The sequence below is a fragment of the Triticum aestivum genome, chromosome 7B (genome assembly GCF_018294505.1).
Source record: "Triticum aestivum cultivar Chinese Spring chromosome 7B, IWGSC CS RefSeq v2.1, whole genome shotgun sequence".
Classification (NCBI taxonomy): Eukaryota; Viridiplantae; Streptophyta; class Magnoliopsida; order Poales; family Poaceae; genus Triticum; species Triticum aestivum.
Window position 1 is genome coordinate 348480151 of NC_057813.1, and position 25797 is coordinate 348505947.

General features: G+C 41.9%; 1 long non-coding RNA gene across 1 annotated transcript; it reads left to right on the plus strand.

Moving 5' to 3' along the window:
* Window positions 1–593: 593 nt before the first annotated feature.
* On the plus strand, window positions 594–1101 carry LOC123156633 (uncharacterized). Its single transcript, XR_006478282.1, has 3 exons — window positions 594–680; window positions 849–953; window positions 1060–1101. It is a non-coding gene; the product is annotated as an uncharacterized lncRNA (long non-coding RNA).
* The last annotated feature ends 24696 nt before the right edge of the window (window positions 1102–25797 follow it).

Here is a 25797-nt window from a genome sequence, read left to right on the forward strand (position 1 = left end):
AACTATCTATCACCTACAATTTCAGTTCTTGCAGAGAAAACCTTACTGAAAACCGCTTATCATTTCCTTCTGCTCCTCGTTGGGTTCGACACTCTTACTTATCGAAAGGACTACGATTGATCCCCTACACTTGTGGGTCATCAGGGGTCTTCCTGCTGGGATGGAGGAGCAGGCGATGGCCAGGAGGCCGCCGGTGGGGGAGCAACGAGGCCCAAGCTCTAGGCCCCGCACACATTGCAGGATGGAGAAGAGTCTGGCGTGGGGCGCAAGGAGCAGCAGGGGAAGAACGGTGGAGCTTTCATCTCCTCTCTCATCTCGACTCCTGCAACCTCGCCACTGGTGCTCGCTCGACCGGTGTATGGGTGGCGGCCGGGAGTTTGGCCCTCGGCACGAATTCGATCCCCGAGTCTAGCTGATGAGCCCGGTGGTTGGTTTGTCCTCCTACCTCCAGATCCCCTCTTACTCATTCTCCTCCTCTCCCCATATTTTGCTCTATTGTTTGTGTTCCTTCAATTTGCAGGGATTGTTGGAAGCAAATGTACGTGGGTGAGTTATTTCTTTTGTGTGAAAGTCTCTTCCATGCTGGTCTATCGATTCCTTGACGCTCTGTTCATGACTGACTCTGTTCTTGTTTTATCTTTTTTACCTTTGTAGGGAGTTGTTCTACTCTCTCCCTCGAGGTAAGTTTGCTAGGCAGTGGCTTACTCCTCTCGTGTTTTGTTAGTTTGACTGAGGTGTAAGGTGTACCTGGACAAACAAGGAACGTCCCAGCCACTGGTACCCTACTTTGTTTTGTGAAATTTTGATCTTTGTTTTGATTTGGTTGTGTGGCTGTCCTTGCGAGCCAGGTGGGTTGAGTTGCGGTTTAGGTGGAGATGTTGGTGCTGTTTGAGACGCCCACTAGGTTCGCCGTTTTCAAGGTTCTGAACAAGGGCAAGCTTGACAAGATCAAGGTGAGTGCTCACCGTTGCCTGAGCTCTTGGTTTGCTTTGGATTACTCACATTGATCTCTGCCTGTTTCCTGGACCGACAGAGCTTTGTGTTCATCTTTGTCCGTAGGATCTATGGAAGGAGTTCACCACATCAGACTCGGCGAGAAAGGTTTGTGCTTCATTTTTTATTCTTTCGATGGCAAAATAACTTCTCTTTTCAAAACACTTAGCACATGATCTATCTATCACACTATAATAGAGGAAGTCAGCAAAAGCCGTTTATTTGAATGAGTAAGATCCATGGTGTGCTCCTGAGCTATATGTCCCTTTTCCAAATGTTAGAAAGGTTATCTGAAATTAGTTGTCGCATAGAAGTTGGTTTGGGAAACTAGGCTCATTTGATGTTTGCATGACTTCTTTGAACCGGAAGGAACACTCTACAACTGAACTCACTTAAGCAGGCTGATAGATGGCAAGTGACATCCATGACTGCACTTACTTTTTGTGAGCCTATTTGCTCAAAATAATAAGAGGCTGAATGGTTCAGTTAGACACTGTGCTTCTTCTTGGTGATATCCACTAATTTTTGTTAGGGATATATAAAGTTCTTGATAAGCTGTTGAGAGAATTCATATGCCTCTCAATCCTATTTCTTATATTATGATACTTTTTTTTAACTGACTCAATGTAACTCACACAGTATAACTTCAAGCAAATAGGCTCAATGTTCAGCTCCAAGGAATAAGCAGGTCAGCGAACGTGCATCTGCTGACATCCTTATTTCTTGTGCAAGCTTGATGGATGTGACAATGCACATCACAAATGGTTCATTCCGTGTAACCATATGTGATGCAAGTCACCTCACACTCCAGCGGCTCGAGCGTATCTCATCGCACACGATAATGTGTTGGAAATTATCGCACACACTTACCAGCTAACCTTGTGTGATGAGGGGCGTTAATAGTCTTGTTCCGTAGTAGTGTGAAGATCTGGAGGACGCAGGCCATGGCCTCCAGTCTGCTGGTCCAAGATTTGTCTCCTTTTTTTCATGTGTCTGCCTTTTTTTATTTTGAAAGTCGTGTGTGTTTTAATCTAAAAGTTGTGAGATTTTTTCTGTAATTTGCAAGGAATTTGTTGGAAGTTGTGAGAATTTTCTAAAAGGTTTGCAAAGATTTCTGAATGTTGTGTCCAAATTGATGGAAGTTGTGAGAATTTTCTGAATGTTTCATCTTACACATTACAGTCAATTATCCATTTCGTTCAGCATGGTGGCCAAGATGCGGCAGCCCCATGCTCTGTTCCGATGGGCCTCCTCTGCTCGATGGTTGCCGCTGGTTGAGGTTCGTACTTCTCTGGTTCGCATGTTCTTCGCCGCTACTTTGGATTAATTTGTCATGCTAATTTCACATGTTTGCCTTTGTTTCATTCATGCGCAGTTTGGTACGGTTTCCTATTGTTGCTTGTGTCGAGCCATGGGCCCGTCTCTCCTTCGCATTGAGGTTAGTCCACTCCTCTTGTGCTTGCCTATAAAATGTTTGATGAAATGCGTGTGTGCTGCTCAATAAAATGCGTGTGTGCTGATGCCTGTTCTACGGTTCAGCCTACTTCTCCTATCGCTGGCACTTATTCTTCTCGTCCGTCCTGCTGCTTACCCAAAGTGCTTCTGCTGGCTGCCTTGGGTAAATAGGCCATTCTGTTGCTTCTATCACCGTCGAGTGTTCATTGCATGCCTGTGTGTCGTTGTGCTCTGACCGCTTGTTTTTTGTGTATTTCGCAGGTTGTATGATCTCTTCTGTCACTGTCGTTCGACTCATCAAGGTTTCTTCTTTTCTTTCTACTACATGTGTGCGTGTTTTACTTTCTCTATCTTCTATGTCATGCTGTCTGCCTTGGTGATCTTTTAAATATCTGTATTTAGTGTTGATTGTTTAAATGTTCCGGATATGGTCGGGAGTTGTGTGTTGTTCCTTCTCGTGCTACTTATATTTCGTGTATGCGTGTGAACATGATGTGTATGCTTGTTTTCGTTGTTATACCTGTTTTGGAGGCTGTGGGTAGCTCGATGCACTTTGCCGTCCCTTTCGTATCTGTGTGTAGTCGCAGAGGATGGCTCTGTTCTTGCTGGTGTAGAACTCAAGCTCCCAGTGGGACAGTTCTGGTCCTATGGAGAAGGTTGGTGAAGAAGCCGAGGTGCAGCTACTTTCAACCCCTCATGCTATATACCCGTATATACTTTTTTTTGAAACAGCCAAAAAAGCTTTTGCCTTATATTGATATAGGAGAAGCAAACGGGGGTATGGCAAGAGCCAAAAACAACAAAAAAAACGAGGAAGGGGGCGACCACCGCCCCCGACACAGGGGGAAGAGGATCAGCCTACAAGTTCCGCCAGATTTTTAGCACCGGCGAGGATCCAGTCCTTCCCCTCTTCCCTAATCTTATGCATGACAACCGATGGCAGGGAGGACTTGTTGTTGAAAACTCATTCGTTCCTCTCTTTCCAGATCTCCCAAGTGATGAGCGTGGTAGCTGAGCGCAAGCCATTTGGGGAGGAGGTGGTGGACTTCGAAACGGCCAACCAATAGTCCACGACTTTAGGCCTACCCTCCCCGATGCTGCTGATGAGGTCTGGACAAGACAGCCAAGAGGCCGCGGCCGTCCAGATACGTCTGGAGAAGCGGCACTCGAAAAGAATGTGCCGTGCCGTCTCAGGGGAGGAACGGCAGAGCTGACAAGTAGGTTGGTGCGGCCATCCGCGTTTCGCCAAGCGATCGGCGGTCCATAAACGGTTCTGGACAGCGAGCCAGGCGAAGAAACGACACTTTGGAGGGGCCCAGGTCTTCCACACGATGTTCCCGAACTGGCAGGGCAAAGAGGCAAGGAACTGGACCTTGTAGGCGGAGGTGGCCGAGTAGCACCCATTAGGGGTCAAGGACCAGGTAATGGAGTCCTCAGTGTCAGGATGAAGCTGGATATCCGACAAGAGCTCCCAGAGGCGGACGTATTGTTCCATGTGATCGGCCGTGAACGCATCCACCGCTATGTCCGAGATCCAGTTGTTATCAGCGAGAGCGTCCTGGACCGTCCGATTCTTCCTCTTGGAAGCCTTGAAAATTAGGGGAGCCAGGTCTTTTGGCGGGGCACCATTGAGCCATGAAGACGACCAGAAGGAGGCCTTGGCGCCGTTTCCGATGGTGACGCGAGTAGCCGCATTGAAGAGGTCAAGGTCGGAGGCGTCGTTGGGTGTTTCAGAGCCCACCCATGGCTTCTCAGGAGCCTTCCACTCATACCATAACCAGCGAAGCCTCAGGGCCCGGGAGAACCTCTCCAGGTCCAGAACCCCCAAACCACCGAGCTCCTTGGGGCGGCAGACCTTTTGCCAGTTGACTTTGCATTTCCCTCCACTAACCGCCTCCTTACAGGCCCAGAGCATGCCACGACTGATCTTCGCAAAGGCCCTGAGGATGCCTTTGTCAGCCTTTAAAGCCGTCAGCAGGAAGATTGGCATGGAGGAGAGCACGGACTTAACCAGAGCAGTGCACCCGGCACGGTTCAGGAACTTTCCTTTCCACGGGCTAAGACGAGCCACCGCTTTGTCGATGTAGGGTTGAAGGTCCACACGCCTAAGTCTTCCGAGGGAGAGGGGCAACCCCAGATACTTAATGGGGAAGGGGGTTGTAGTCGCTGGGAAGTTCGCCAGAATCTCCTCCAAGTTAATGTTGGCGCATTGGATGGGGGCGATGGAGCTCTTGGTCACATTTGTCACGAGGCCAGAGACTACCCCAAAACTCTGTAGAATGGAAGCAAGGCCTTCCACATCATGTGTCGTGGGGGATAGAAAAATGGCAGCGTCGTCCGCATATAGGGAGACCCTGGGGCCCTGAATACCACCAGGCATAGCAGACAGCAAGCCGGATTCCGTAGCCTTTTCCAGAAGTCTCTGAAGTGGGTCGATGGCGATGTCGAACAGGAGGGGCGAGAGGGGATCACCCTGACGAAAACCCCGTCCATGCATGATGTCCCTCCCAGGGATTCCGTTGAGCAAAACCCTAGAGGAGGCCGTGGTGAAGAGAGTCGTCAGGAGGGCCCGCCATCTTTGAGGAAAGCCGAGGCGTTGCAAAAGATCCAGCATGTAATCCCAGCGAACAGTGTCGAAGGCCTTGGCGATGTCCAATTTGATCAGAAGTGACGGAGTTTTGCAGCGATGTAACCGGCGGGCGGTGTTCCTGACGTACAAGAAATTGTCGTGGATAGTTCTAGACTTGATGAAAGCGCTCTGACTGCGGGAAACAATGTCGTTCATCTTCGGGCTAAGACGTCGTGCCATAGCTTTGGCGATGATCTTCGGAACCACATGGATGAGACTGATGGGCCTGAAATCCGATATGGACTCCGCACCGTCCTTTTTAGGCAGAAGCACGACATTGGCTGTGTTGATGATGTGGAAATTGGACGCAGAAAGCTCGGAAAAGGCATTGATGACGGACATAAGGTCATCCTTGATTATATCCCAGCAAGAGCGAAAGAAGGCGATAGTAAAACCGTCAGGGCCCGGAGCCTTGTCCGCGGGCATGTCATCAATAGCCTCCTTTATCTCATCCTCAGAGAAAGGCAGGCCCAGATCCTCCAAAGGGTGGGTGGTGAGGTTCAGGGCGTCCCAGTTGAAGTCCAGCGTACGAGGAGGAGGCCGACCTAGAGCGCGGGAGAAGTGGTCGAAGATCAGCCCGGCTTTATCATCGTGAGTCACAGCCCAGCCAGTGTTATGCTTGAGTCTCAAGATGTGATTTTTGCGCTTCCTCGCATTAACTCGTAGATGGAAAAATTTGGTGTTGGCATCGCCCTCGCGGAGGTAGCGAATCCCGGAGGCTTGACGTTTGCGGGATCTTTCCAGAACAGCGAGACCTTTAACCCGACGTTTCAGGTTAGCACGGAGCCATCTTTCTTCCTGGGAGAGCGCGCGGGACTCTTGAGCAATATCCAGCTGCAGAATGACATCCAGGGCCATGAGGAGTTGTAGATTGCCATCAGAAAAGAGGCCTTTGCTCCAAGATTTGAGCCCTTGTGCCGTGGCCTTGAGCTTGTGATTGATGACATGGACCGGTTGAGAGTGCGAGGAGGGCGCAGACCAAGCTTGTTGGACCACCTCCCTGAACCCCGGCATTTTGGTCCAGAAGGACTCGAAGCGAAAGACAGGCGGTTTCCACGGGCCACTCTGGTTGGAAAGGAGGAGGGGGCAGTGGTCCGAGAGGGATGAGGACAGGGCATGTAGCACATGATTCTCGAACATGAGGTCCCAAGCAGCATTGCAGAAAGCCCGATCCAGACGCACAAGAGTAGGGGTCTCCCTTTCGTTGCTCCAAGTAAACCTCCGGTTCTGCAGCTTCAGCTCCTTAAGCTGACAGTTGGTGAGGGCTCTTCTGAAGAGACCCATCAGGCGGAAGTCTAGGTTGTTGTTGTTCTTATCCTCCGCTTGGTAGATAAGGTTGAAATCCCCAATGATGAGCCATTTTGAGTCGTCAGAAGGCTTGGCAGCGATAACTTCTAAGAGAAAGGCTTCTTTCTCGGCATACCCGTATATACACATGTCTCCCACTTGATTGGCTTTGTCTCACGCACAAGGCGAGCTCTGGTGGTAAAGCTGAAACTTCATCACCTACTGTTGAAGAAAAGGATGATGACAATGACCAGGCTCAAGTGACCAGAAAAAAAGGTGCTACTTTCTATGTTGTCCATCTACCTACACAGCCACCTAAGTTACTTCCCATGCCAACAAGACCAAATAAACATGAAAATAAAAAGAGTTCTTTGGTGTACACTCATGCTACTCTGAATAATTGCTGCAGAATGAAGTGGCAAGCATAGAAGAAATGCAGAGCCAGTTTCCCTCGGATGCAGTGTATTACACTTAGTCTGAGGATACACAACAGTCTATTGAGGTTGGTTATTGCAATTAAAAGGTTTTTACTATAGATCTTACTTCTTTAAGCTTGTCTTCTCTTGCAGCATGCTCTTAGTTACAAGTTATGTTGGTTAATATTGATCATTTCATGAATTAGATCCAGTAACAACAAACAAAATTAGTTCTTGTTGCTATGACCTGGGCAATGAACAGCAGATGCAATTTGCCTCATTTCTAATGTTCCATGTAAACACTATTGTGAATGGAACATCTTGAATTGATCACTGCTTAATATGCACTGGAATTCCTTTTTTGATATAATTTCCTACAATACATTTGTTGCTTCACAGAATTTCGATGGTTACCTTCAGTAATGTCGACTATTTATTGTGGGCATCTTTGCTATGCCAATTTTCTTTTCTATGGCAGCCTAGCATGCATGGTTTACCCATAGGTTTCTGTTATTCTTATGTTTTGGGTGTCAAATAAATTGATGCCATTTAGGCTATGCCTTACATTCTTTTCATACTCTGCAAATTAATAGCATCCATTTAAAACCACAGGCTACACCACCATTGGTGAAAATCCCCTACATAATGATGCTGGGTGTCCTTTTAGAATCTTTGGGCCTGCCATTGGCTGAGTATCGAACCAAAGTATGCGAGGATGGTTTGAAGTTACAAAGTATCCCATTTTTGTTCAGATATGCACGCCTTTTTGTCATCTTGAATCTTTGCATTTAGGTTTATATTATTGATTCAGATTTAGCTATTTAGATCAAAACTGTAATCTTGCGTGTAGATTGGACAGATTATTTCTCACTTTGAGGACTCCGTTTTGTTCATCGGAAAGTTTTTTCCCAGTGTCGTTCTTCCAAATATGAATTGAAATTACTAATATTCATGCAAGTTACTTGGAGAAAATTGTTGTCTGCATAGTGGATGCATGTACTGATCGTAGATTCAGATGTAGGCTTGGTTTCTGTTATCCGAAAACACACATTATATTGCCTTTGTTTTTACATAAAGATGTAGATGTTGAGAAGTACATTATTTTGATTGTTGAGACAGTCTATGGTGGAACTTCGGGTTTTTTCTTTCATGGATACATTTGTAAAGAAGTGACATGGCTTAAAAACCCATATTAAATGTTGTGAAAAAAACCATATTAGATGGTGTCCTTGAATAGGGAATAAAAGTGGGAGCAGATTGACTCTTTGTAGTGCTCGTTCAGATGTAGGTCAGGTGTTCTGTTATCCAAAAAAAACACTGTACTACCTTTGTTTTTACATCGAGGTGTAAATGTTGAGAAGTATATTATTCTTATTATTTTTACTGTATGTGCATGCTCATAACTAAAACAACTAATTCATTTTTTTTACAATGCGCACATGGATTCAAAAATATCCATGTAATTTCAGCGGCATGATTTTGAATGGGACTTTTTACTACCAAATTATAATGTGTATATGCATCTCATTACAGACAATATAACACCATTGTTTCATACTAAAAGGGATTAGATTTGTTACATAGATTTTGCTTCAAATAGAACTCTATGCTACCAAGTTTAAATGCGTATATACATCTATTGTAGACAACAAGCCCCTGTTGTTCCCAACTAAGAGAGATTAAATTTGTTGTCATACATGCTTGCCCGTAACAAAATCAACTAAACCATGGATTTCTTTTCATTGCTAACATGGAATCAGCAGGTCTCGGCGCTATTTGGCGCAATAGTTTCACAGGGTGATAACCATATTTTAGCATTCTATTATAAATATCTAATAGGTCCTTGCAAAATGAAATTATTTTCATTGACAACATGGCTTTAGCGGGTCTCTGCGCCATTTGGTACAATGGGTCAACTAGTATTTAAGAATTTTTGGCACTAAGAACACACCAGGGGGCAGCACGAGTGGGCCACAAGCCCACAAGGCGCGCCCACCCCCTGTGCGCGCCTAGGTGGCTCGTGGGTCCCATGTGGCCCCCCGTCACTTATTCCAGCACCCATCCACTTCGTATCCTCCAGAAAAAATCATCTTGTTGCTCAAACTCGTGTTCTAGCTGATTTGGCTGCCATTTTTGTTCTCCTTGCTCAAAGCTTCATTCGCAAAACTGTTTTGGGGGATTATTCTTCGGTATGTGACTCCTCCAATGGTCTAATTAGTTTTTGTTCTAGTGCTTTATTTATTGCAAATTTTTATCGCTATGGTGACCTTGTTCTTGAGCTTGCATGTCAAACTTATATGGTCCAAAGTAGCTTTGATGCATGATATAGCCTCTAGACACTTGTGGGAGTAGTTGCTATCAATCTTGTCGAGTTTTGTTCACTTTTATTTTGAGTCACTAAAAAATTCAAAAAAATTCAGAGAAAAGACAAGAAATGATGAAGAGATGGCTAAGGGGTTCTTCAAGCCGGAATTCAAATGAAAATGAAAATGAAGGGAAGAAGAAGCCCAAGTACAACCTTCCTCGCACCGTGGAGGTTTGACTGTGTGAATAGCCAAGTGATGCATTCTTGAGGGCAGCCGAAATTTATGATGATTTCTATTATTTGGTGGAGAATGCAGGCATCACCGACTTCCTCCATGATAAGTGTGACCAATACCTCCTACTCACTAATACCTTCATGCAAAATTTTCACTTTCATTCTTGGGAGGATCCTCCTATGGTAGAATTTCACTTGTACGATGTGCCCAAGCGAATGTTACTTTATGATTTTTGCAATGTTTGCAAAATACCTTATGAGGGCAACGTCAGAGAGCCGCATCCTAGGGACGTGGATGATTTTATTGATGAAGGTGCTGTGGGGGGAGAGAGAGGAGTGTCAGAGGCAAGAGTGGCTAGTTTACATTTTCCTGATTTACGCTATTATTCACTATTTGCTGGGATATGTTTGATTGGTCGTGGGGAGAGCGAAGACCTTAGTGCCTTGGACCTTGCTATTTTGCGCCATGCTTTATATAATGACAGAACTTTCAGTTTGGGCGCTATTGTTGCTCGACGGTTGAACATGAACCGTATGAAGGGGACCATATTTGGAGGTATCTATGCCTCCCGCCTTGCTAAACATTTTGAGATACCCATTAGGCTAGATGAAAAGGAGGAAATGTTGTTACCTACTAAGTATTTAAACTATGATAGTATGGTAGCACATGATTTCATTACCAAAGACGATGACAAGTGGCTCATCTATAACTTAGTGTTCAGTCAGGGTACCTATCAGAGTATTACTTTGCCTGCACCTTGTTTTTTTGATATTTATTCAGGCGGGTACATTATTATCCCCGAGGAAATTTATGCATACTGGGAGCGGACACGATCCCCAGTTCCCGAGCTAGCACTATTGCCGGACCCATACCTAGAGCCTGTTTATCAATGGGAGCCACAGGAGCTCGCTAACCAGTGGAACCCCCAGGACCCTCTGGAGTACCGAGGAGAGGATTATTTCTAGCCATGGCCCTACACCAACTTAGGCCAAAAGCCTAAGCTTGGGGGAGTACGTATTTCTCACCGATATTACATTCATGTTCACACACTCATTTCAGTTGTCGGTGTTCATAGTTTTTCATTGTATTATCCATGTTAGTTTATTTCTTTTTCTCACATTCTTCTTGTGTTTCAAAAACTTCTGGAAAATCCCAAAAAATTTAGTTGTTGCTTCTTTTTAGTTTTTATTTCCAATTTAATTTAGTTGTAGTATTAAAATAAAACCCCAAAAGATTTCTCGTTCTTCTTTTGCATGTTGGGAGCTTTCCCGTGTAATTAGTTTTTCTCGTTCTTGTTTTACTTTCTTCAAAAAAACAAAAACTCCAAAAAAATTTCAGTGTGCTTCTTTGAAATTATTTTCCTTTTCTTTGGGTCGTAAGGAGAAGACCAGGATGAAAATGTTGAGTGGCTCTCATATGCAATATTGTTGATCTAACAGAGAGCCCATATTACCTTGTCTTCTCCTTTGAATAAATGTTTGCAGATTGTAGCTTAGTCCAACACACGTGCACTCTTATTATTATTCACACCGTTTGGTTGTGCAAGTGAAAGGCAATAATGACGATATTTGATGAAATGATTGAGATGGAGAAAAGCTGGTACGAACTCGATCTATTTTGTTTTTGTGAATATGATTAGCTCATCGTTCCTGATTCAGCCTATTATGAATGAAACATGTTTACAATGACAATTAGAGATTATAGTTACTCATGCCATGCTTAATTAGATAGGAGTTTATAATGGTTTGTCTTGAGTGCCAACATGCAAATTAAAATGGTTATGATGTAGTATGATAGGATGGTATCCTCCTTTTAATGATTTAAGTGGCTTAACTTGGCACATGTTCACGCATGTAGTTGAATCAAAATCAACATAGGCTCCACGATATTTATGTTCATGGTGATTTATATCCTACTCATGCTTACAATCAATGTTGGTTAATCTCAATGCATGTTTATGACTGTTGTCGCTCTCTAGTTCGTCACTCCTCAATCTTTTGCTAGCCTTCACTTGTACTCAGCGGGAATACTGCTCGTGCGTTCACTTCCTTAAACCCAAAGTTGTTCCATATGAGTCCACCATACCTACCTATATGCGGTATTTACCTGCCGTTCCAAGTAAATTTGCATGTGCCAAACTCTAAACCTTCAAATAATAATCTATTTTGTATGCTTGAATCGCTCATGTAGTGACTGGGGGCTGTCAGTATCTTCCATGCTACATGGGTCATTCTCACGATGAGTGTTGATTCACTTGTCATTCACGAGAAAGTGGCTGGTAATCGGGATGCCTAGTTCCATGCTCGAAATCAAATCAAAATAAAAATATCAAACAAAACTCCCCCAAGACTGTTGTTGGTATGGACGTTGCCCGTGGATTCGGTTAACCGTGGAGTGTGATTGTTGGTAGAGGGGGAGTAAAAACTTTACCATTCTGTTTGGGAACCGCCTATAATGTATCTAGCATGGAAGATACTGAGATCTCTTGGTTGTTATGTTGACAATGAAAGCATAGCGCTCAAAATTATATTCATCTTTGTTTTAAAATCTTGAGCTCTAGCACCTCTCCAAATCCCTTCCCTCTCCGAAGGGCCTATATATTTACTTTTATGTTGAGTCATCATCCTCTTATAAAAAGCACTAGCTAGAGAGCACCACTGTCATTTGTATGCGTTGTTATTAATTGATACTGAGTATGATTGTGACAGGATCTCTTTTGCCATGAATTACAATGTGAGACCTAAATCTTCAGGGGTGCCCTGCATTTATGTTTTGCAGTCTTAGAAAGGGCTAGTGAGATACCATTTTGCCATATCATATCATGATTGTTTTGAAAAAGTGTTGTCATCCGAGATTTATTATTATTGCTCGCTAGTTGATTATGCCATTGTTATGAGTAAATGTGAGAGGTAAATGTTATTGTGAATATGGTTAGTTCATAATCTCTGCTGAAACCCTAAATGTTGGCTATCCATATTTGCAACAACAATATCAAACAGAGTTTGTAAAAGTTTCTCTTTGTCTTTTAGTTTGTCAACTGAATTGCTTGAGGACAAGCAACATGTTAAGCTTGGGGGAGTTGATACGTCTCCATCGTATCTACTTTTCCAAACTCTTTTGCCCTTATTTTGGACTCTAATTTGCATGATCTGAATGGGACTAACACGGACTGACGCTGTTTTCAGCAGAATTGCCGTGGTGTTATTTTTGTGCAGAAATAAAAGTTCTCGGATTGACCTGAAAATTTATGGAGAATATTTTTGGAATATATAAAAATTATTCACGAAAGAATCAACCATAGGGGGGCCACCCAGCAGGCACAAGCCCTGGGGGCACGCCCTACAGGCTTGTGGGCCCCTTGGAGCCCCTCCGACCTCAACTCCAACTCCATATAACCCTATTCGGGGAGAAAACATCAGAGAGGAGGATTCATCGAAGTTTGACGATACGAAGCCATCACCACCTCCTGTTCTTCATCGAGAGGGCAGATCTGGAGTCCATTCGGGGCTCTGGAGAGGGGGATTCGTTGCCATCATCATCACCAACCTTCCTCCATCACCAATTTCGTGGTGCACACCGCTGTGTGTGAGTAATTCCATCGTAGGCTTCCTAGACGGTGATGGGTTGGATGAGATTTATCATGTAATCAAGTTCGTTTTGTTAGGGTTTGATCCCTAGTATCCACTATGTTTTTAGATTGATGTTGCTATGACTTTGCTATGCTTAATGCTTGTCACTACGGCCCGAGTGCCATGATTTCAGATCTGAACCTATTATGTTTTCATGAATATATTTGTGTTCTTGATCCTATCTTGCAAGCTGTAGGCACCTATTATGAGTTATGATTCACATACGCTAAGGTGACAATAATTGGGTTTCTTTCCGGTAATTACCGTAGTTTGAGGAATTCATGTATTCACTAAGTGCTAGTGCTTTGGTACGGTTCTCTATTAAAAGGAGGCCTTAATATCCCTTAGTTTCCATTAGGACCCTGCTCCCACGGGAGGGTAGGACAAAAGATGTCATGGAAGTTCTTTTCCATAAGCACGTATGACTATATACGGAATACATGCCTACATTATATTGATGAATTGGAGCTAGTTCTGTGTCACCATACATTATAACTGTTGCATGATGAATGACATGCGACATAATTATCCATCACCATCTGTTGCCTACGAGCTTTTCACATATTGATCTTTGCTAAGTTACTTTGTCGTTGCTACTATTACAATCACTACAAACCTGCTACTGTTACTTTTGCCACTGTTACCGTTACTTCCATACTACTTTGCTACTAAAAACTTTGCTGCAGATATTAAGTCTGTCAGGTGGGGTTGAATTGACAACTCAGCTGCTAATCTTGGGAATATTCTTTGACTCCCCTTGTGTCGAATCAATAAATTTGGGTTGAATACTCTACCCTCGAAAACTGTTGTGATCCCCTATACTTGTGGGTTATCAGATACACGTGGTGACAATGGGGTGTTCTACTGATTCACTTGATATATGTTTTGGTATTCAACTTGCAGATTATCGTGACATTGGGCTAATCTATGCATAGGGGTTGATACACGTTTTCATCCTTCTTTCCACGGTAGAAATCTTGGGGCACTCTTTGAAGTCCTTTGTGTTGGATTGAATATTATGAATCTGAATTTGTTTGATCATATCGAATAATCAACTCATAGATACTTGTGGTGACATTGGAGTATCTAGGTGACATTAGAGTTGGTTGGTGTGTATCATATGGTGTTATTCTAGTACAAACTATAGTGCTTCTTGTGACACTTATAGGGATGGCTCAATAGTTTGATTGGAAAAGATAACTTTGAGGTGGTTTCGTACCCTACACAATTTCATCTTATGTTCTTCGCTAAATAAGAACTTTGGAGTGACTCTTTGTCACACATTGAGGGATTGTTGTATGATTCAGTTATGCTACCACCCTTGAGAGATTGCACTAGTGAAAGTATGAACCCTAGGCCTTGTTTCTAAGCATTGGAATGCAATCTGTGCTCCATTTATTCACTTGCTACCTTGCTATTTCTACATTTTCATATTACAAAAACCTATATCTACTATCCACATACTACACTTGTACCACCATCTCTTCGCCAAAATAGTGCACCTATACAATTTGCTATTGTATTGGGTGTGTTGGGGTCATAAGAGATTTCTTGTATTTGATTGCAAGATTTTTTTGAGAGAGACTATCTTCATCCTACGCCTCTAACAGATTGATAAACCTTTGGTCATCCACTTGAGGAAACATTGCTACTGTTCTACAAAACTCTTTGCTTGGAGGCCCAACAGGAGTCCACAAGAATACATTGTGTAGTAGACATCAAGCTCTTTTCTGGCGCCATTGCTGGGGAGGTGAGTGCTTGAAGGTATATCATTATATCTTGCAATTTAATCTTTTAGTTTCTTGTTTTATCACTAGTTCGGTTTATAAACAAAAACTACAAAAAAATGGAATTGAGGTTGCCGCAAATGCTTCATCTTTATAATGTCTTTCTTGAAAAATGATGGATCAGAAAATTGTGCCAAAGTGTTAGAAGAAGAATTCAATAAAATGTTTGGCATAAAATCTTTGAATGGTAAAGATGATTGCAATGTTGTTAGTATGCTTTCTATGAATATCCATGATGCTAATGATATGCAAATCCATAAGCTTGGGGATGCTATATTTGATGAAGATGATATTTTTAGTTACCCAAGTTTGATGAGAAAATTTATTACGATAATTGCATGCCTCCTAATTATGATAATTATAATGATGAAAGTGGTTTGAAAGAGTGTCAACTTTAGAAAGTAATGATCCCACTATTTTTGAGGGTGTTGAATCTTATTGTAATAATTATGAAAGTGGATTTGGAGAGGTCATGACTTTATTTAATGATGAATCCACTATTTTGGAAGAGGTTTGATATGATACTCCCACTATTACGAATGAGAATAAATTTGCTTATGTGGAAAGTAATAAATTTTCTATGCTTGTGGATCATGAAAAGAGTGCTTTATGTGATAGTTGTATTGTTGAATTCATTCATGATGCAACTAAAAATTATTATGAAAGGAGAATATGTGCTTATACATATCTCATTAATATCAAGTTTCCTCTCTATGTGCTGAAAGTTTTGAAGTCATGCTTTGTTTGCCTTCCTATGCTAGTTGATTCTTGCTCCCATAAATTGTTTGCTCAAAAACTCGCTATGCATAGGAAGTGGGTTAGCCTTAAATGTGCTTTCCACGTGATCAATGACGCTCTCTTGCATGCCAGTTACTATTCTTACGTGAGCATCATTAAAATCATCATGCCTAGCTAAAAAGGAATTAAAGAAAAGCGCTTGTTGGGAGATAAACCAATACTTATACCTACGGTTCTTCTGTGTTAACATGATTAGGCTACTGTAGTAATCATGTTTTATAGCTTTTGTTTCAATAAAGTGCCAAGTAAAGCCTTTGCGATAGTGTGGATGATAGTTGGCTTGATTCTATGCAAAAACAAAAACTTTTGCCTCCAGTAACAGAATTGTTTAAAATCAGTAGAGCATAGAAAAATTTTGATTTTTTACACATGATTGATATACAAATTTCCTACATTGTTCTAAGTTTTCATAATTTTTGGAGTTACAGAAGTATGGTTGTTGTTCAGATCATTACAGACTATTCTGTTTTTGACATATTCTGTTTTAATGCATAGTTTGCTTCTTTTCTAGTTTCTATGGCTTATATTGGTCAATATAAATTGTAGAAATGATAGGGTATAGTAGGTATTATCTGAGATTTTTTTTGATCTTGTCTTGACAATACCAAAGATAAGGATTTGCTCTTTATCATAGTAACCTATCTCACGAAGTTCTGTTAAGTTTTGTGTGATTGAAGTCTTCAAGTTTTGGGTGGGATATCGATATGAGGAGAATAAGGAGTAGCAAGACTCTAAGCTTGAGGATGCCCAAGTCACCCTAAGGTAATATTCAAGGAATACAACTAAGCTTGGGGATGCCCCTGAAGGCATCCCCTCTTTCATATTCAACATTATCGGTAATCTGACTTGGAGCTATATTTTTATTCGTCACATGATATGTGTTTTGTTTGGAGCGTCATTTTCTTTTGTTGAGGTTTACTTGCTGTTATTTAGAGTAATGTCGGTGTATTTTATTTCAATAAAAGTGTCAAGTATATGACCATGTTCAATTTGCAAGTATATGAGTTGTTGTTTGAAAATAGAAAGTTCTCTATTATTGTCTGGGTTCTTCAGAAAAGTTAGAACGTGATAGAATCTTGAAATTTTTACACAGTAAGTTACAACAAAGTTTCTACATGGTGGTAATTTTTAAGAATTTTGGAGTTAAAGAAATATGAATATGTATTCCTCCTTTATAGACTCTTTTATTTAGGCAGATTGTTGTTATGTTTGCATTGTTTGCATATGTTTGCTTGTTTAATGATTCTATTTGAGGATAGGAGTATTAAATATGCAGAGACATTTAGTATGAAATGTTAAACTATAATTTTAGTAATTTGTTATAGTAGGGAATGATAAGGTTTTGCATTGATTTATACTAACTTATCTCACGAGTTCTTGTTGAGTTTTGTGTGGATGACATTTTTAAGATTTAGGGAAACCATGATATGAGAGGAATTAAGGAGACAAAAGAGCTCAAGATTGGGGATGCCCAAGGCATTCCAAGATAATATTCCAAGAAGTCTCAGGTATCTAAGCTTGGGGATGCCCCTGTAGGCATCCCACCTTTCTTCTTCAACAACTATCGGTTAGTTTTGCTTGAGCCTATGTTTTTACTTGTTCACATGATATGTGCTATCCTTGGAGTGCCCTTTTATATTTTTTTTTGTTTGAACAAAATACTTATATCTGAAATTTTCAAATGAGAGAGAGAGAGAGTCTCCTCACATAGCTACCTAATTGTTTGACTACTCATTGATCTTCAATTATATCTTTTTGGAGTAGTTTGTCATTTACTCTCGTTCTTCACTTATATCCAAAGAGTAAATTGTTGAATGAATTGGATATCACAAAGTTGAAATTATATGGGCTTCATATGCTTGTATCATGCATAGTAGTAGTTTCACATTGGGTTTAGAAAGTAAAATCTATTGAAGCTTGACAATCACACTATTGGTCACACAAGCAATTCATGAATAATTAGTATAAGGAAGAGAACTTTCACATATAAATATATTATATTGGACATATTTTATGATTGTGAACACACATTAATTATTTTCACTTTAGCAAATTAGTTGAAGTTGGACAAGGAAGACAACCTAATGAGTTATTGTTGGGTATATTTGCATCGAAGTTATATTTTTATGGATCCTCCAACATGTGGTGCTTGTTTCGCATCTTTTGCTAGCCAAATTTATGTACTATGCAAGAATATTGCTTGTGCATCCAAAATCCTTGAGCCAAGTTTCTTCCATGAGTGTCCACCATACCTACCTATATATAGTATTATTCTTCTATTCCAAGTAAATTTGCATGTGCCACCTCCAATCATTCAAATAAGCATCTGTTTTGCGTGCTCGTACCACTCATGGACTGGTAGGGGGTGGTAAGTATCTTCCATGCAAAGCGGGTTATTCTCATGATGGTTGTTTATTCAGTTGTTATTGCATGAGAGAGGCTGGTCATTGGGATTCCCAGTCCCATGATCAAAATGAAAAAAATAGTGAAACAAACTGATACGTCCATTTTGCATCATGTTTTCCTACTACTATTTATAGTGTTTTTATGCTTTATAACACTTTGTGGGGGTAATTCTATGTGATTTCTCTCATAATATGCAAGGTTTACACAAAGAGGGAGAATACCGGCAGCTGGAATTCTGGACCTGAAAAAGCTATGTCAGAGATACCTATTCTGCACATCTCCAAATGAGCTGAAATTTGATGGAGAATTATTTTGGAATATATAATAAATATTGGAGAAAATAACTACCAGAGGGGGGCTGCCAGGTGGCCACAAGACACCAGGGCGCGCCAGCCCCCCAAGTGTGCCCTGGTGGGTAGTGGGCCACCCAGCCCACCTTCGATGCACATCTTCTGGTACATAAGGTCTTTTGACCTAGAGAAAATTAGGAAAGGACTTTCGGGATGGAGCACCGCCCTCTCAAGGTGGAACTTGGGCAGGAGAACTTTTGCCCTCCGACAGAGCGATTCCGCCAGGGGAACTTCCCTCCCGGAGGGGGAAATCGAAGCCAACAACCCTCTCATCTTTGGGAGGCCAATCTTCATCGACATCTTCAACAACACCATCTCATCTCAAACCCTAATTCATCTTGTGTGTTCACTCTTTGTACCGGAACCTTAGATTGGTACCTGTGGGTGACTAGAAGTGTTGATTACATCTTGTAGTTGATGCTATATGGTTTATCTGGTGGAAGATTATATGTTCAGATCCAATATGCTATTTAATATCCTTCTGATCTTGAGCATGAATACTATTTGTGAGTAGTTGCCTTTGTTCTTAAGGCCACGGGAGAAGTCATGTTGCAAGTAATCACGTGAATTTGGTATTCATTAGATATTTTGATGATATGTATGTTGTGATTCCCTTAATGGTGTCATGTGAACGCTGACTAGATGAGACTTCACTATCTTTGGGAATACGGGATGCATTGTGGAGTAGTTATTAGATGATGGGTTGCTAGAGTGACAGAAGCTTAAACCCTAGTTTATGCGCTATTCCGTAAGGGGCCGATTTGGATCCATATGTTTAATGCTATGGTCAGATTTTATCTTAATACTTCTTTCGTAGTTGCGGATGCTTGCGAGGAGGTTAATCATAAGTGGGAGGCTTGTTCAAGTAAGAACAACACCCAAGAACCGGTCCACCCACATATCAAATTATCAAAGTAGCAAACGCGAATCAAAGCAACATGATGAAAGTGACTAGATGAAATTCTTGTGTGTCCTCAAGAACGTTTTACTTATTATCTGAGACCATACCGGCCTGTCCTTTGCCATCAAAAGGATTGGGCTACCTTTCTGCACTTATTGTTACTATTGTTACTTGTTACTTGTTACAAATTATCTTGTTGTCAAACTACTTGTTACCGACAATTTCAGTGCTTGCAGAAATTACCTTTCTGAAAACTAGTTGTCATTTCCTTCTGCTCCTCGTTGGGTTCAACACTCTTACTTATCGAAAGGACTATGATTGATCCCTTATACTTGTGGGTCATAAAGACTCTTTTCTGGCATCGTTGCCACGGAGTGAAGCGCTCTTGGTAAGTGGAAACCGACAAGGAAAAATTTATACTACATGCTGAAATTTATTGTCACCTATTACTATGGAAAACAATCCTTTGAGGGATTTGTTTGGGGTATCTTCACCTCGACCCGAAACACAAAAGAATTGCCCCTCAACCTACTGTACCTACTGAAAATATTAGTTATGAAATTCATTCGGGTATGATAGAACAACTGCTAGCTAATCCTTGAGCAGGAGACGAAACGATGCATCTTAATATGCATTTGATACATGTGGATGAAATTTGTGGATTATTTAAGCTTCCAGCTTTACCCGTAGATGAAGTTAAGAAGAAGATTTTCCCTTTATCTTTTAAGGGAAAAGCATTGACATGGTATAGGATATGCGAGGATATTGGATCGTGGAACTGGAATCAATTGAAATTGGATTTCATGAAAAGTTTTATCCTATGCATCTAGTTCATCATTATCAGAATTATATATAAATTTTGGCCTCGTGAAGGAGAAAGTATTGCTCTAGCTTGGGGGAGGCTTAATTCAATGTTATATTCATGCCCCAATCATGAGCTCTCGAGAGAAATTATTATTTAGAATTTTTATGCTCGGCTTTCTCGTGATGATCGATCCATGCTCGATACTTCTTGTGCTGGTTCTTTTATGAAGAAGGCTACTGAATTTAGGTGGGATATTTTAGAAAGAATTAAACACACCTCTGAATATTGGGAAGTCGACGAAGGTAAAGAGTTAGGTATTAAGCTTGAGTTTGATTGTATTAATTCTTTTATGAATACCGATGCTTTTCACAAGTTTAGCACTAAATATGGACTTGAATCTGAGATAGTAGCCTCTTTTTTTCAATCATTTGCTACTCATGTTGATCTCCCTAAAGAGAAGTGGTTTAAATATCACCCCCCTATTAAAGAAGAAATTAAAGAACCGATTATAACGGAATATGAAACTATCATTTATAATGTTGATCCAGTTGTGCCTACTGCTTATATTGAAAAACCACCTTTCCCTGTTAGGATAAAGGAACATGCTAAGGTGTCAAAAGTGGTTAACATAAGTAATATTAAAGCACCTAGACCCTGTAAACAAATTAAAGTAGAACCTAGTATTTCTATGGTTAAAGATATATTGGTTAAAAATATTGATGGCATGTTATCTACTTCTGTGATGAAGCTACTAGAATTGACAAACCCGATACTAAAGATAAGAACAAGCCTGTTGTTGGCATGCCTGTTGTCTTAGTTAAAATAGGAGATCATTGCTATCATGGTTTATGTGATTTAGGTTCTAGAGTGAGTGCTATCCCTTTTACTTTATACCAAGAAATTATGAATGATATAGCACCCGCTGAAATAGAAGATATAGATGTTACTATTATACCTGCTAATAGAGATACCATCACATCACTTGGGATTGTTAGAGATGTTGAAGTCTTGTGTGGGAAAATAAAATACCCTACTGATTTTCTAGTTCTTGGTTCCCCACAAGATGAATTTTTCCCATAATTTTTGGTAAACCTTTCTTGAACACTGTCAATGCCAAGATAGATTGCCATAAAGAAACTGTCAGTGTTAATTTTGGTGATGTGCCTCATGAGTTTAATTTCTCTAAGTTTCGTAGACAACCTCACTATAAAGAATTTCCTAGTAAGGATGAAATAATTGGTGTCGCTTCTATTGTTGTACCTCCTACTGATCCACTAGAACAATATTTGCTAGACCATGAAAATGATATGCACTTGCATGAAAGAAATGAAATGGATATTTTTTTTTGGAACAACAACCTCTCCTTAAACACAATTTGCGTATTGAAACTCTAGGAAGTCCTCCTCCACCTAAAGGTGACCCTGTGTTTGAATTAAAGCAATTGCCTGACACTTTGAAATATGTTTATATTGATGAGAAAAAGATATATCCTGTATTATTGGTGCTAACCTTTTAGAACACGAAGAAGAGAGAATATTAAAAATTCTGAGGAAGCACGGTGCTGCTATTCGATATACTCTTGATGATCTTAAGGGCATTAGTCCCACTCTTTGTTAGCACAAGATTAATATGGAACCTGATGGTAAACCTGTTGTTGATCACCAACGACGGTTGAATCCTAAGATGAAGGAAGTGGTAAGAACTGAAATACTAAAACTTCTGGAAGTAGGTATAATCTATCCCATTGCTAATAGTAGATGGGTAAGTCCTGTTCATTGTGTCCCTAAGAAAGGAGGTATTACTGTTCTTCCTAATGATAAAAATGAACTTATTCCACAAAGAATAAAGACTGGCTACAGAATGGTAATTGACTTTAGAAAATTAAATAAAGCTATAGTAAAGATCAGTACCCTCTGCCTTTCATTGATCAAATGTTAGAAAGATTATCGAAGCACACACACTTTTGTTTTCTTGATGGATATTCTAGTTTCTCTCATATACCTGTCTCACAACCTGATCAAGAGAAAACCACCTTTACTTGTCCTTTTGGAACTTATGCTTATAGATGTGTGCCTTTTGGTTTATGTAATGCACTTGCCACCTTTCAAAGATGTATGACTACTATACTCTCTGATTTTTGTGAAAAGATTGTTGAGGTTTTCATGGATGATTTCTCCGTTTATGGAACTTCTTTCGATGATTGCTTAAGAAACCTTGATCGAGTTTTGCAGAGATGTGAACAAACTAATCTTGTCTTGAATCGGGAGAAGTGCCACTTTATGGTTAATGAAGGCATTGTCTTGGGGCATAAAATTTCTCAACAAGGTATTGAGGTGGATAAAGCTAAAGTTGATGCAATTGATAAAATGCCATGTACTAAAGATAGTAAAGGTAGTTTCCTTGTTCGTGCTGGTTAGTAGGTTCATTAAATACTTCTCTAAAATTTCTAGGCCTCTTACTAATATTTTACAAAAGGATGTTCCATTTGTTTTTGATGACGATTGTGTAGAAGCCTTTGAAACACTTAAGAAAGCCTTGACTTCAGCACCTATCACTAGTGCAAAAATGGCTAGCCACAACTTTAATTAGTGGTGCCTCATGTTTGGAACGCCACCACTATATCATTACTGCTGGCGTGCATTCAAAAACTCATGCCATTACTATGTGAGACGCAGCAACCTATCCCGGTGCAAGTTAGTGGTGGTGTTTTACTGTTCGGCCATGCCACTAATATTGTTAATATCGATGGCGTGTGACTTTTTATGATGTCACTAACAAACGGACCAATTTATTTCAAAAAGACAAAAATTATCAATGGCGTGGAGACTTATTGCCACGACATTAGTACTTGGTATAGACAAATTGGCCCATATGCGAAGGCAATTTTCTTTACGAATAATCATTTTTTAGCCCAGCCCTTAACCAACAAACACTCCATGTCTGCTAAAAAAAGAGAAAAACAAAAAGCAACACCGCCCCGATCTGATCCCCATCTTCTGCACGATCCCATTCCATCAGCTCGTCGGCAGCGCCCACCTCCGCCCTCTTCCCTCGATCCCTTCCGCCGCAAGATCCTGCTTTCCCTTTGTGACGCCCCCGATTCAATCGTACACTAATCATGCGCGCAAACGTGTACGATCAAGATCAGGGACTCACGGGAAGATATCACAACACAACTCTAAAACATAAATAAGTCATACAAGCATCATAATACAAGCCAGGGGCCTCGAGGGCTCGAATACAAGTGCTCGATCATAGACGAGTCAGCGGAAGCAACAATATCTGAGTACAAACATAAGTTAAACAAGTTTGCCTTAAGAAGGCTAGCACAAACTGGGATACAGATCGAAAGAGGCGCAGGCCTCCTGCCTGGGATCCTCCTAAACTACTCCAGGTCGTCGTCAGCGGGCTGCACATAGTAGTAGGCACCTCCGGTGTAGTAGGGGTCGTCGTCGACGGTGGCGTCTGGCTCCTGGACTCCAGCATCTGGTTGCGACAACCAGAAAGGAAGGAAAAGGGGAAAAAGGGGGGAGAAAGCAACCGTGAGTACTCATCCAAAGTACTCGCAAGCAAGGAACTACACTACATATGCATGGGTATATGTGTAAGGAGGCCATATCAGTGGACTGAACTGCAGAATGCCAGAATAAGAGGGGGATAGCTAATCCTGTCGAAGACTACGCTTCTGGCAGCCTCCGTCTTGTAGCATGTAGAAGAGAGTAGATTGACGTCCTCCAAGTAGCATCTCCAAGTAGCATCTCCAAGTAGTATCGCATAGCATAAACCTACCCGGCGATCCTCTCCTCGTCACCCTGTAGAAAAGCGATCACCGGGTTGTTTGTGGAACTTGGAAGGGTGTGTTTTATTAAATATCCGGTTCTAGTTGTCATAAGGTCAAGGTACAACTCCAAGTCGTCCTGTTACCGAAGATCACGGCTATTCGAATAGATTAACTTCCCTGCAGGGGTGCACCACATAACCCAACACGCTTGATCCCATTTGGCCGGACACACTTTCCTGGGTCATGCCCGGCCGCGGAAGATCAACACGTCGCAGCCCCACCTAGGCAAAACAGAGAGGCCAGCACGCCGGTCTAAACCTAAGCGCACAGGGGTCTGGGCCCATCGCCCATAGCACACCTGCATGTTGCGTGGGAGGCCGGAAGCAGAACTAGCCCCCTTAATACAAGAGCAGGCTTACGTTCCAACCCGCGCGCCCCTCCGTCGCTGACGTCTGAAGTGCTTCGGCTGATACCACGACGTCGGGATACCCATAACTACTCCCGCATAGATGGTTAGTGCGTATAGGCTCGTAGCCAACTCAGATCAAATACCAAGATCTCGTTAAGCATGTTAAGTATCCGCGAACGCCGAACAGGGCCAGGCCCACCTGTCTCCTAGGTGGTCTCAACCTGCCCTGCCGCTCTGCCACAAAGTAACAGTCGGGGACCGTCGGGAACCCAGGCCCACCTCTACCGGGATGGAGCCACCTGCCCCTTCAGCCCCCAACTCCAAACAGTATCACAGGTAATGTAACAGTGTAAAGTATATAGTATATGCCTGTGATCACCTCCCGAAGTGATCACAGCCCAGTAGTATAGCAAGGCAGACGGACAAGAGTGTAGGGCCACTGATGGAACACTAACATCCTATACTAAGCATTTAGGATTGCGGGTAAGGTATCAATGACTGTAGCAGCAATGACAGGCTATGCATCAGAATAGGATTAACGGAAAGCAGTAACATGCTACACTACTCTAATGCAAGCAGTATAGAGAAGAGTAGGCGATATCTGGTGATCAAAGGGGGGGCTTGCCTGGTTGCTCTGGCAAGAGAGAGGGGTCGTCAACACCGTAGTCGAACTGGGCAGCAGCAGCGTCGGTCTCGTAGTCTACCGGAGAGAAGAGGGGGAAGAAACAATGAATACCAAGTAAACAGATGCATATCGATGCATGACATGTCAAGAAGCGATGCTAGGCGTGCCCTAACGTGGTATGAGGTGGTACTGGTTAAGGGGGGAATCATCCGGGAAAGTATTCCCGGTGTTTCGTGTTTTCGGGCAAAGGAGCCGAAGGGGAAAAGTTGCGGGTTCGATAGGTTAGGGGGGTGTGGCGGATGAACGGACTGCGTATCCGGATTCGTCTCGTCGTTCTGAGCAACTTTCATGTTGAAAATAATTTAATCCGAGTTACGGATTAAAAGTTATGATTTTCTAAAGATTTTATTAATTTTTGGAATTTAATTAGTTATTTAAATTAATTGGAAAATGGAATAATGACATCAGCATGATGTCATGCTGACGTCAGTAGTCAACAGAGTTGACGGGGTCAAACTGATGTGTGGGTCCCGCATGTCATTGACTGATTAATTAACAAGTTTAATTAAACAGAGTTAATTAGGTTAGTTAGTTAACTAGGTTAATTAAACATAATTAATTAAGTTATTTATTTATTTATTTATTTATTTATTTTTATTATTTATTATTTATTCATTATATATATATATATGTTTTTAAAATTCTTCTCTTTTTTTTTAACAAAACGTTCTGGGCGCTGGGGCCCGCATGTAAGTGGCCCAGGGCCTTAACGGGCGCTGGGCATTCGGGCGCAGGGGCTGGAGCGTAACGGGTGTGGGCGCGCACCCGATAGGGCGAACCCGAGTGCGCGGGCGACGACCGTCATGGCGCGGCGGGGCGCCGGAGTTGGCCACAGGGCCGACGACGGTCGGTGTGAGCTGGGACGGCGACCGCAGGGCTGGCAGCGAGCGGGCGTGGCGGAGCCAAAGCGGGGGCTGCGGGACGAG